Raw genomic sequence first — 14351 nt, forward strand, 5'->3', positions numbered from 1 at the left:
TCAAGATTTTGCTTACCTGAGTTCAGTCATCAATTCAAACGGAGACTAAAGCCATAAAGTCAAGGGAAGGCTGAGACTCAAAAGAGACTTAGAGACCAAGGCTAAGAACATTTTCACACTTGTATTCCCAACTACTATCCACGGATATGAAAGTTGGACAGTGAAGAAGGATAATAAGGAAAAAAATTATTCATTTGAAATATACTGTGGAAGAGAGCTCTACACATTCGCTGGACAACCAGAAAGATGAACAAGTGGGTCCTAGAACAAATTTCACCTGGATATCACCAGAGGCAAAAATGACAAAATTGAAGTTGTCCTACTTCTGCACATCATGAGAAGGCAGGGCTCTTTGAAAAGGACAATGATGCTGGAATAATAGAAGCAGCAAGAAAGAGGAAGACCAAGCAGGAGATGAATTGATTCCATAAAGAAGCCATAGGCATGAATCTACAGAAGCTGAGCAGGGCTATTGAGGACAGAACATTGTGGACATCACTCATTCATAGTGTAGCCAGGAATTGGCCCAATTCAACAGCATGTAACAACTACAGTACGCAAGAAGGAGAATGGCTCCAAATGCGCCATGAGAAGCACAAAATAAAATGCATCGGTGTCACCAATTTAGGAAGTTTGGCACCAGCGGTGTTGGCTCTAGCATATAGTATAGTGTCAAGATCTTCAAAATCTCACTACTAAAGAGAAAGGTGACTCGATGTAGGATAGAAATTCTTTCGTGAACATCAAAGCCCCCAAGACCCCGTAGAGCTCCCTAGACCAAAAGTGTGTTCACTGTAACACTACATTACCTTTTCACCGGGTTGACACTTGTACTGATGGTGCATAAGCAATGGTGATAAACATGCTGGTGCCTTTATACATATATACCAGTGGCACCAAACTGTACTAGTGGAAAGCTATAGTATTCTTGACCACCATGCACTTATTTTTAAAAAAAATCAATTTACCAAAGAATATCTTGTTGAAGGAGTATACATTGTTCATGTTATTAAATCTCAATCGTGAGTGCATGTCTTTTTAATATTGTGTGTGATGAAACGATGAAATGGAACATATGCATAAGATATTGCTGCTGTACATCAAAACACGATGACTGTCATGAGGAAAAATGCTTGTGTCAGTGTCTGAGCTCCAAGATGAACTAATTTTTTTTTTGTTTTGTTTTTCTTTGTGAAATGTAATCTCTGATCATTCAGACTTGGAAATGTGACATAAAGATGTTATCTTGAAAATTCTTTTGAGGATCGTAAAGTGAGCCTGTCCCTTAAGGAACATAACTGATATTTGTTGTTAAAGATAAAATTTGAACGGAAAATTAGAATGTTGAATATGTTGTGTCTGCAAACATGAACTTGATAGCTTCCCAATATGTAAGGGCTTTTTAAAATGGTATTGATGGTATTATTAACAGCTATAGTCTGTGTATACTATTTTATAAAATGTGACAATATTTATAAAGTTCTCATAGCTCAGTAAATTAATATTTCCCAATAACCAGAACATGATGTCATAAAATCATTCATTGGTAAAATATTAATTCAGAATGCAAATAGACCACTGTACTTTAATGTAACAGAGTAGAAAAAGTATATTGAAAAGAGTCAGATTCCATATCAAACTGATCTTTGAAAAGGTGCCACTTGTTGAGTTTTGGTAGAGTATCAAAGAAAACTATCCACAATTGTCTGTAAAGATTATTAAAATAGGCCTTCTTGCCCTAACAGGTTTGGCTCAGTAGATAGAGCAATGGCATTCGGACTGAAGGGTCCCAGGTTCGATTCCGGTTAAAGGCATGTACCTTGATTGCAGGCACATCCCCAGTAGGAAGTGTACAGGGAGGCAGCTGAATAGATGTTTCTCTCTCATTGATATTTCTAACTCTCTATCCCTCTCCCTTCCTCTCTGTAAAAAAATCAATAAAATGTATTTTTAAAAATAGGCCTTCTTTTACACACTTGTATTTTAACAATGGGTGGTAAAATTTTCTCAGTCTCCAACAAAAAACATCATCTTGCAACAAATTAAATGCAACAGAAAATATGAGAATCCAATCATCTTCTATTAATCCAAACATTAAATATTTTAAAATGCATGAGAATATAACCTATTTTTTGTTTTGAAAAACATGATTTTTATTATTAATGTTACTTTAAGTGAAGTAACACTGTATTTTTAAAATTTCCTCAGTTCTAAATTCTAATATGGTAAATGTCTATAACATAAAAACCATGAACAAAAGGTCTTTGGGATCCTCAATAATTGAGGTTATAAAGTAAAAACATCTAGGAAGCAAGGATAGAGGGGAAGAACATAACTGCATCATAACTAATAGAGCGATCCTATAAAAAGTAACTGGACTCTTCAAAACAGGTTCTTCCTTCATAAAATGAGAATAATAATAATCATAAATATTCACAAGATCACTAGAGAAAGTGTGTTTATATATGTGTAAGCTCTTTGTGTCCTCCAAAGCACTACACAATGTTACTTTCTTATCATTATCTATAACAATAAGTTTCAACTATTATTTGATGAATCTTATTAATAAAAATTACATTTCTATGATAAAAAGGAAAACATGGATCCGCTAAATCATATGCAAAACATTATTTAATCTCATCCCTCACACAGGTTCATTGGTTTGGTTTTTATATTTTTTAAAGTCTTTAGAAACCTCAGAAATTCTGATTACACATTTAATTGATTGGTTTGATTGATTTAGACTAGTCTGATTACAGACAAATTAGGAAAATGGTTTCCTAAAAACTTATTTGGAGTGCATGTGAAAATTGCAGCAAAAGTCAGGAAAAGATTTGCAATGATCTAAAAGTAATGAGTACGGTGAAATAAGCCAGTCAGAGAAAAACATGTACCATATGATTTAACTCATATGTGGAATTAACGAACTGAATTACCAAGCAAATAGTTCTTGGGGAAGGTGTGTATTTGGGGGTGGGGGTGAGTGGAGGAATTGAAAGGAAAAAAAAGAGAGAGAACTCATGGATATGGACAACAGTGTGGTGATTGTTGGGGTAGGGAGAGGGATGGCCAAAGGTGGAATGGGGCATAGAGAGGATTGTGGTAGAAAAAATAAGATAAAAAGAAATAAAGGTAAAATGCCCCTCTCACCCCCAACCCCCACCAATAGATAAATAAAAGTAATGAGTACAGGTGTGGCTGAGATCTGTAATTATTAGCATGGGTCCATCTGAGATTCAGACTGAATCACAACTCATTTCTGGCTGACAGGGGCAAAGAACCTACGTGTCAGAGCAGCCTTCTTATTCAATGCCTCATCTCAGGCAAGTCTTTCTTCTAAAACCCTCTTACAATGTATCTTGTCCCTACTTATAAACTGGAGACATACGTTTTATGTTTTACTTTTTTTTTTCCATTATGCACATCCAGTCATATGAAAAGAGAATGATCTTAAATTTATACCAAGCTCCCACGGGCTGCTGGTCAGGGATCACACTTCCAGAACTACTGATGTGGGGTCTCACCACATTTCCTCACACGGCTGACATGGTAACGTGCTCTAAGATGCATGCAACTGACTTGCAACAGTGCCCAATCACGGTTTTGAGACTGGCTGGCTGATGAACTCTGAATAACTTTGTTAACAGCAGAGCAGTAGTGTGAATAATCTGCAACTACGGATAAACCAAAAGCCATTTCCACTTGGTGTTGGAAGGTATTCAAGTCGGATTTTAATTATGCAGGAGCAATGGATTTGCCTTCATAAGTAGCTTTGCTGAGGCCAGTATTAAAATGGAGTGGCTGTTCCCTGAGTAAACACAGGCTTTCCACCATGGGGGACGAAGGCCATCGGTCCAGCATGCTGACCATAGAGACAGCACTGGCACTCCTAATTCACAAAGCGGACAAACTCCCCCCAGAGTTGACTTAGAGTTGAATCCACTTAAGACACTAAAAATTGTCGTTACTAAGAATATGCATGAAAGTTGGGAAGTTTTGGGGAAAACACATCATGTGTCCTTTCTATACATTCCCCAAACGAATGAAACTCTTTCTGCTTCTGGCCTTCACACTATGTCCCTTGTGTCTAACCCCTTACCCACCCCTCAAACCACACACACACACACACACACACACACACACACACACACACAGAGAGAGAGAGAGAGAGAGAGAGAGAGGGAGAGGGAGAGGGAGAGAGAGAGAGGGAGAGAGAAACCTGTGGGAGTGTGTGGCTGCATTTATGATTTTGCCTTAGGGAAGGTTATATAAGAAAAATGCCATTCAAAAGCTCACTAGTGCCATTGTTATCATGGACAGCCATGTCAAAACTTGTGGTTTAAGATAATCTCAGTCTGTGAAAGTAGTTTCTGAATGTTGGCTTGTGGATGGATAAGCTGTGTCAGAATAAATCTAGAACATAAAAGCACCAGTTCCCTCCCCTCCAACTCATCACTGAGTCCATGGGAGTGGCCATCTTTACCTGCCTTCCTCCAACAGCCTAGTTGTTTCTCTCCCATTTCAGTTTCAATTATGTCACAGAAAGGATCAATTATGTCACAGGAAGGATCAATTATGTCACAGAAAGGATCAATTATTGCTGAGCCAACTTGCAGGCATTTGGAAGAAAATTTATCCAGGGGTTCTGTAAATCAAGTCTTGCTCCCACAGAAGTGCAGAATAGTCTCAGAAATGCAGAAAATAACATTACTACCAATTTCTGAGTTCTTATCAGAGGTAGATATCATGAATTATTTTACTTACTCCTTACAAAAAACCCCACCCACCAAGTAGGCCCTTTTCTTTTTTAAAAAATATGTTTTTAGCCAAAGCCGGTTTGGCTCAGTGGTAGAGCGTCGGTCTGAGGACTGAAAAGTCCCAGGTTCGATTCCTGTCAAGGGCATGTACCTGAGTTGCGGGCACATCCCCAGAAGGGGGTAAGCAGGAGGCATCTGGTCAATGTTTCTCTCTCATCGATGTTTCTAGCTCTCTCTCTCCTTTTCTCTCTGTAAAAAATCAATAAAATATATTTTAAAAATATATGTTTTTATTTATTTTAGAGAGACAGAAAGGGAAAGGAAGAGAGAAACATCTATGTGAGAGAGACATATCGATTGGTTGCCTCCTACATGCACCCCGATTGGGTATTGAACCCGCAACCTGAGTATGTGCCCTGAAAGGGAACCAAACCAGCAACCTTTCGGTGCATAGGATGACACTTAACCATCTAAGCCATACTGACCAGGGCAAGTGGGCCCTTTTCTTGGATTCATTGCATAGGAGAGAATATTGGGGTTCAAAGTCATAGAGCTAGAGAGTGACAAGTCAAGGATTTTCTAATCCTCCTTTGCCAGACTGAAGCCCATTCTTTTTCTTCACTGTTCAGTATTGTCCCCCAAATGGACCCATACTAATTAAAGTACCTATTTGAGAAAAGTGCATCCTTACAAATTAACTCATATACCGAACACCTCTTATGTGTCACTTCAGATCTTGGCCTGCTCCATTTCTGGCCACTTGTCCTCCTCAGCTACTTTTGACCTAGCTTTTGGATGGCATTTTTTCTTGTATAACCAAATTCCCCCAGACACAGCTCCAAGCATCACATTTCATGTGTTCCGTGTACCCTGCTGACCTATATCCTCAGGTCATCCCCCAGAAGCTGAGGTGACAGATGCTGCTAGGAACTAGGAGGGAATTTATGGAGGTGGGCTGCTCAGACCATTGGAAGTTTAGGGGGAGTAGGTAAATGTCTTTCTTCTTCCCTTGCATGAACTGTCCAGAGAAGGAGTCTGTAAATTTCTCTGGTACAGCCCTCCAAGATGGAGCTGTCATTCCCACTTGATACCAAGAGGTTGCTAACTTGGTACATGGATTATTAGTATATTGGCTCCCTGGTTCTCACTGCATCCCTACCTCACACCCTTTCTCCATCATGCAAGCTCCCTGGATCTGCACCCTCTTCATACATCAGTACCTCAGAAACCTTTGCCCAGGTTCTGCCTTCTGGAAACTTGGCTAAGACAATTTGGAAACTTGCAGCTTGAGAGGCAGTTTTACTTTTAACTCCTGTTGGGGGTGGGGCAAATGAGGAAGAAGTAGACTGGAAACATCATTATTGAACTGTGTTTTGTCTCCTTTAAAACTATTCCTGGGGAAAGCATTCTCCTGCTCTAAGCCTTCCATACAAACATCGCCACCGCTTTGTAAGCAAGGAGGGACACAGCTATAAATAAGCAAACAATAAATGGCTGTCTTTCTGTTCTCACAGGAGGTTCTCTTGGTCTGTCTCCAGAACTCACTGTCCTGGGAATACAGTCTATTGAGGCATCGCCTTGTTGAAGGCTCTCCCAGAGAAAGGAAAGTGATGAGTCTCCTGAAACCAACATCAGAAACTGAAATGACCCTTTCATGCCTCACTCCAGGTGGGACTGAGAAACCATGGCGATATTCCCAGAAATGAAGCCATCTGGGGCAGGTGTGGCTCTGAGCCAGTGCTGGAGAAGAGCAGGTGTGCCTCAGGAGACAGGTTTTCAGCATACTCTCTGGGAGAACAAAATGAACATGTGTTTCCTTTCTCTTCTATTCTAGGGAAATCTGTCTAACAGACTCAGATAAAACAGAAAAGGTAAAAAAAGGAAAATAGTTATTTCAAAAATCTTTAGAAAGCATGTATCTGTTATGAGAAGTGAAATGTAGAGCTGTAATAATATAATACAAACTGTGCATATACTGGCTTTGAATAAGTTTTCATATGTAAAAGCACTAAATAAGTGTAGTATTTATTGCAACTTCCTACACTTAATATAGATTTGATATAGATTAATATAGATTTGATGCGTATGTAAGCTCACAGTTCTCCATAAGCATAATGGCCTCAGTGCTAAGCTATAGATCAGATAAATGAACATCTTCCAATATCATATGGTCATTGCCATGGGCAGAATAATAATGCAAACCTGTGTGTGTATGGGGGGAATATGTTTGGGGTGTGCCCAAACACAATACTTATTTTCTAAATGAATTTGTAATATGTTAACAATTGGATGGTGTGTTATTTTGATACTAAAATTCAATAAATATAGATTAAATTCTGAAAAAATGGCCAGTTCTATGCTGGGATTGCTTTAAAATAATAAGTAAACATGCATAACATGTAATCCCAACACTTAATGAACTCACAGACTGCCAGGAGATTATGGTTATTAGCATTGTTATAATGGTTGCTAACATTTATTGAGTACTTATTATGGATTTTATGTCTTGTGTATCTCGTTTAAATCTCATAATGAACCAACCAATCAGGTAGATATAATCATATCAATTTTCATGAGGGAACAAACAGAATATACCAGGATCATAGGTAAGAACTCAGAGCTAGAAAGAGGTATTATAGAAGACAGATGAGTTTTGAACCTGAATTTGTCTTTCCACAGAGTTGAATCCACTATGCTATCTTGCCTCCATAAGTTATCATTTGATTTCCATAGTCATAGGCAAACAGGCCAGTGATCACTCCCATTTTGCAGTGAAGAAATGAAGGTTCTGAGAGGGTAAGTGATGCAGTCCTGTTCACACAGTGAGAGAGGTTACTTTTATTTCTTTTTATCTCAAGTTCTGAGTTCTTTCCCTCATACCAGTGCACTCTCACGGAACCCCAGGCTCCACTTCTACATTCAGTTCCACTGCTTCCAACCTCCAGTGGCTCTGCGACCATGCTCACCCTGTCCTCCATGATCACCTTAATGTCTTATAGCGCAAACCCATGCAGGTGAGGACCCATGGGAAGACATCCACCCTTCTCCTAAGCAATATCATGTCTGAACACAACCCTGCCCCTCTGGCTGCAGCTGACTCATTTATGGGTAAGCAACTAACTTAAAACAAAAGCACTGTTCCATTCCTTGAAATATTGCACTTTGGGCCAGAGAGAAACAGGACATTTCTTTCTGGAGATTGAAGCCCTACAGATACAAAACTCAGAACCTGCTGATGGTTCTTTGCTCCTTGAGGAGAGAGCCTGCATGAGAGAACGAACCTGACTCCCTGGAAAGAAGCTGTGTCAGGTGTCGGGGGAAGGACTTTGGCAACATTGGAGTTTCTGGATCCATTTGTTCTTACAGTTTGGCCGTTTATCTGCCTTTTTTTGTGATGGATTTCTCAACCATTCCTTGAATTATTTGAGTTAATAAATTTCCTTCTTGGCCTGAACTTAATACAAGTTTTGGTGGGGTTTTTTTCCCCCCCCATGCATAATGAAAAATAACTCATTCTAATACAGTGTCCAATGAGAAAACAGACCAAAAAGCTACTTAAAAAGCACTGAGACCCCTGGCCAGTTTGTCTTAGTGGATAGAGCATTGACCTGTGGACCAAAAGATCCTGGGTTCGATTCTGATCAAAGGCATGTACTTCAGTTGCAGACTTGATTCCTGACCCCAATTGGAGGCGTGTGTCGCTCACATGATATTTCTCTCTGTCTCCCCTTTCCCTTGCACTATAAAAATTAATGGGAAAATGTTCTTAGGTGAAGATTAACAACCCAAAAATACCAACCATGTCACTGATGAAAGCATATGCTTATTTTATTGGGACTCACCTTTGAGTCCAAATCGGATCCTCATTTGCTGTCTGACTCACCCGATCAAAGCCTGATCCAGGCAGAGTCCGTGCATGCACACCATCTGGCCACCACAGGACTACACTCCCTGCTCTCACACTGGTTATCCAACTAGGTCTACTCTGCACTTCTAGTTAGCCATCAGCTAAGGCCATGGGTAGCTTTCATGGTAAAGACACAACTTCTGGGGTCTATTTCTGTGGGTGGCAGGAACTTATTCAGAGAAGACAATAATAGGTTAAGCAGGCACACCAAACTTTCTATTAGAGCTCCCTTCTCCAGAAATAGACCAGCCAACTTACTGACATGTGAGTGAGCATAAATTACAGAGTGAAATATCCCAATTATTTTCTGGCAAAATGTTCCTCTGGCTTCAATAAGACATATGAGAGGAAGTGTAGCCTTGTGTGTCAATCAGTAGAATGAAAGCTCTGTGAGAGGAAGAATTTTGTCTCTTTTGCTCAGCAGTGTGTTCCCAGCACTTATAGAATTACCTAAGCCATAGTATGTTACCAGTAAATTTCTAAAATGAATGAGATAATCAATGCCCAATGTTAGAAAGATCTGTTTACAATTCTAAATCCACACGTTGGATTCCGGCTTCCTTTTCTTGCCTGTAAAATGTGATCACAAAAACACTTGTTTTGCAGAGTTATTTTGTGGGGGACGTGAATACGGACACTATCATACTGACCACAGTTCAAGCACACCGTGAATGAGACCTTCCATTAAGAGAGAGTCATGCCGGGACACAATAATGACTACGTAAATGAACAAAAGCCTACTATTTGGCAGTGGCCACTACAATGAAAAAAAGCCATAGAATGCGGAGTAAATAACACTTTGCCAGGGGAAAAAAAGATATATTTTTCCTTTGTAGGTGAATAGAGAAAATTATAATAGAGGTAAGTATTGTAATTAGGTCAGAACCATAGGCAGTCTTCCCTGCAAAGGCAGGTCCTTGTGAGAAAAAAAGTAACTAAAATCAACAGCAGCAGCAGCAGCACCAATAAAAAAGTTAGCATAAAATCTCTTCCAACCGTGTAGCCTCTTGATAGCTTTTTCTTCACCAAGTCTGCTGCATGTCCCCATAGAGTGATCTGAGAAAGGGAAAACCTACTATCGATGCTGTCTGGACTAATTAAGAAGACTGTGGCAGACAAGGAGAGAGCACAATTTTAAGCTACCCCTGCTGGAATGAGGACTGCTAACTCTTCCTCCCTCCTGCTTTGCTGTTTCCTTTCCTTTCCTTCCCCCTCCCCCATCTTCCCTCCCCTTGAAAACAGCACAGATGGGGAGGAGAGAAGCAGAGGGTTCAAACTGATACATTATGTGGGCACAAACAAGTTAGGGGAAAACATCTTTGCGTGGTGAGAAAAATTCCACCCCTTTTTTGAACAATTTCTGAAGTAATGGAAACTAATATAAATGTAGCCAGTGCACTGTACATTCTCAGTCTGAAACAATAAAAAGCAAACTTAATCACTTAAAAAAAAAAGTTAAGAATAAACATAACTTGGAAAACAGACTTTAATAAAATTCTTATTCCCTCTAATGAAAACTTGTGAAATTTGGGCATTTTGAAAGAGATTTTATAGATTCAGTTCATTTAATATATGTATACATATGTTATATACATATACATCTAATATATGTATATATATGTATATATAATACACATTTGTATGTATTACATAGAATATAATACATATGAATATTGTGTAGTATATTATTACATATTTAATATTACCTTATACATTTTATTATATTATACATTACTATCCTATAGAATAAAAGGGTAATATGCAAATAGACTGAACTGCAGAACTGAACAAAGTGTAATATACTAAGACTGCTTAACCACTCCCTGTGATGTGCACTGACCACCGGGGGGCAGTCAACTGGTCGAACAGTGGCTATGACATGCACTAATCACCAGAGGGCAGATGCTCCAACTAGTAGATTAGCTTGCTGCTGGGGTCTGGCAGATTGGGACTGAGTGAGATGGCCCAACATTGCCCTGGAGCCCACCTGCGGTCCCTCCCTGGCCTGATCGTGCACCCATGGGGTCCCTCAGCCTGGCCTGCACTCTCTTGCAATACAGGCTGAAGGACCCCCACCTAAAGTGCACAGATTTCATGCACTGTGCCTCTAGTAAATACATGATTACAAATAGTTGCCCTAGCCAGTTTGGCTCACTGGATAGAGCATTGGCCTGGGGACTTACGGGTCCCAGATTTGATTCTAGTCAAGGACATGTACCTTGGTTGTGGGCACATACCCAGTAGGGAGTGTACAGGAGGCAGTTGATTGGTGTTTCTTTCTCATCATTTCTCTCTCCCTCTCCCTTTTTTTCTGTAAAAAAAATCAATAAAATATGTTTTAAAAATAGCTCTAAGTTCAATAAAAGGAAAACGCATGGAGATATAAGTATAACAAGGAATCTAATCAGGATATTTAGGAAAATAAGGTAGTAGCTTTTGGCAGCATGAAAAACCATTGTGTGTATTATTTTGAAAAAGTAGTAAAATATTTCATGGCGCAGAAAAAAAAATTCAATTAAAGAAGAGTGACAAGGAAGACTGATCCCCCACTGGCTCTCATTAGAGAAAGCAAGCAGAGGGATCAATTATTTCTATGAAAGGAAGAAGAAAAATTACACCAGATCTCCGTGGCAGCATGGAAAACTCTACATAAATACTTGGAAAACATCATCAGAATCGTTTGGCAATGGGACAGTTAGTGACAGAATTAACTTCTCTGGAGAGTCCACAGATAGTGAAAGGAGGAAAAGTCACTGGAAGAAATAAATTTTTCTCATATAATAACAAAAAAGTGATTTTTTTTTCCCCCTCAGGATAATGAAAGTCATTTCAGAAAACACTGCCCCAGCCGAAATCAGTTTGGCTCACTGAATAGAGTATCGGCCTGCAGACTGAAGAGTCCCAGATTTGATTCCGGTCAAGGGCATGTACCTTGGTAGTGGGCACATCCCCAGTGGGGGGTGTGCAGGAGGCAGCTGATCGATGTTTCTCTCTCATCAATGTTTCTACCTCTCTATCTCTCTCCCTTCCTCTCTGTAAAAAATTAATAAAATATATTTTTTAAAAAGAAAACACTGCCCCAAATGTCAAGTAGATCCATGAGCCCATTAGTTTAAATGTTCTGCCATCTTACTTTTTTTCCATATCTTAGTTTTAGATCTCAAGGCCCAAAATAAACTATAATCAAAATTCTTTTCTCATGATGGCAGGGGAGCATTATTAATTGCATTTTTGGAATGGTAAATAAAACAAAAGATTCGCATGGGTCCTTCAATAGAGTTGTTGTTTGGTCCAAAAATAGAACTTACATGTTTGGACTCTGACATTTACATATTAACAAAGACCATGTTCCTTTGCCTGTACTGGGGAAAAAAACCTTAATGCTGGCTTGAGAATGGAATAAAATTAATAAAGCAACTAAACCATACACTTGAGAAATTATCTTCACATTATGTTGACTTTCTCAGATTCTGAAACAGCCTATTTCCCACCTCTAATAAGTTTGAGTTTGCTGTGCTCAGCATAATTGGACACAGCTGCCTGCATTTTCTGCCAGGGTGTAAGGAAAAATGGAGTTATTATTAGACTTTGGTATAGCAACCTGCCTGGCCAATGTAAATCTCAACATTCAATTGTTTATTGGTTGTGAATTTTCCATTGTACAGGCACCTAGAAAGTCTCTTCACTAATAGGAATCTGGAGGAAAAGGCTGAAAAGCTCCCAGTATCCAATCAGAAAATTAATTGGTTGACCCATCTATAATGTTGGAGTCAACAATAGAGACACTGGCCAACAAGAAATTGAGTTGTCCTCAAAATGAATAACTGCAGGCAGCAATTTCCAGAACTTGCCAGAGAAGCTTGTGATGCTTTCAAGTTAGAGGCCTTTGTAACAAGCATTCCATTCACAAAGGAGTGGGTTTGAAATCAGTCTTGGTTTTGGTTTCCCCAGACACACAATCTGGGATCGGGATTCAAGGCTGTGTGGTTTAATGGGGGAGATGCAGAGAATACCAGCCCGGAAAAATGATAGTGTTAGAGAGAAGCAAAGACAATTACTAATGTTGATCGTTTAGCCAGCTATGCCAATGAGCAAATAGAGGTTAATGTCATGGGGAATCTCTCGGAGAAGGTGTTAAAATGCTTCATAAGTACTGAAGATCAAACGCAAGAGCTGGAATATTTATACACTGACTTGCGAGGCTGATCCCAGGGTGTTCATTCCTTGGCATTGCTGCTCTGCCCTGAGTAGAAGTGGTGCCACCTGCAGAGAAGTTGGGAAAAGCCCTTGGGTGGAAGATAGGTAGGTAATGGTGGTGGAAGTCAGATAGAACATACCAAAGTTTAGAAAGCTATGAGTTGAGGACACTGACAGAGTCTATCTCAACATTCTTTTGAGTGGACAGTCCATGCAATAGAAACTTGGAGGCTAAAATGCCAGCTCTATTAGGTTGGTAATAACTTCGAGAAGCATTAAGTTCATGGAAGTCCTAATGCAGATGGAAAAGAATTCCATAACCATCAATGATGTCTGCCATAGGTGAGAGACAGCATCAGCACTTAAGCCATACATGTGCCATTCTTTATTTACATTAGCAAACATTTCTATAAGGGGACAGGCTAATATTTAGGAAAATATTTTAGGCACACACTCCTCTTTGTTATTTGTTTAACAATTCTTTTTAAATGGAAAACAACATTCTTAACTTGTGGATATACAGAAACAGACACTGGCCCATTTCTCCCACCCTCTGTCTGCAGATAAAGTTTCCAACTTTTTCCTGTATGGGAACCCATTTTTTATTCTAAAAAATTATTTAAAACAACAGGGTGCTACAAAGTAGTTTGTGTGTTTTACATATAACTCTTAAAATTGTATTTAAATGGTATATAGTGAAGGTCTTAGAAACTAAAGCTGCTCTAGCACCCACCCTTAAGGTTCTTGGCACACAGCCAGAGATCCACTTACCAAGTTCAAATGTCTAAGTTTACGGAAGAGAAAACCAAAACATAGAGAGGAAAAAATACTTTTCTACCATTAAATGCTTAGTGGTTCACCAACCAAATATTGGCAGGTGGGTGATAAGGCCCATATTAAATCGGGACACATGAAATTATAACAGAAAATCTAATTCCATCACAAATAAAGTGCAAATTAGAGCCCTATAGGCTCTTCGAGGACAGAGGCTAAAATATGGCATGAAATAACAAGTAAAGGCTTCATGAATAAAGACTCTCCCAGGAATGGAACAATCACTTTTGTTTTACATTTTTTTCAACAAATAGGACTTAGGACCCTACATTGTGTCAGATACCAAGTGCATAATACAGGGCACAGCAGCCAAGGGTACAGCTATGATAAAGACACAAAGAGAAAGAAATGGAAACGAATGCAGTGTTGCTGGTTTAGGTGTAGATTCATTAACATCAGGCAGAATGCTTTAGCACATAGACCTCAATTCATTTTTCAATGGGTGAATCAATGAATTGTTTAAATAGCAATTTGGGCTTAGAGAACACATCACAACTGCAGTTGCTCATAGGCATTAGTAATAGGTTCCTTTGTTGTCTTTTACATATCCAGCATTTATAAATATATTATGTTATTAGTGATGCCTGGACCTGGAGGAGCAAACTGATATTCTCAGTCCATAATAAGGTGTACAAAGAATGTGGCTGGGAAAGAGA

General features: G+C 39.2%; 1 long non-coding RNA gene across 1 annotated transcript; it reads right to left on the bottom strand.

The window, feature by feature from the left end:
- Positions 1–438: 438 nt before the first annotated feature.
- LOC118711844 lies at positions 439–13265 on the bottom strand. Its single transcript, XR_004985845.2, has 3 exons — positions 13255–13265; positions 12618–12624; positions 439–548 (listed from the first exon to the last, which is right to left on the bottom strand). It is a non-coding gene; the product is annotated as an uncharacterized LOC118711844 (long non-coding RNA).
- Between the last annotated feature and the right edge of the window lie 1086 nt (positions 13266–14351).

This window comes from Pipistrellus kuhlii, unplaced genomic scaffold (assembly GCF_014108245.1).
Source record: "Pipistrellus kuhlii isolate mPipKuh1 unplaced genomic scaffold, mPipKuh1.p scaffold_m20_p_8, whole genome shotgun sequence".
Classification (NCBI taxonomy): domain Eukaryota; kingdom Metazoa; phylum Chordata; class Mammalia; order Chiroptera; family Vespertilionidae; genus Pipistrellus; species Pipistrellus kuhlii.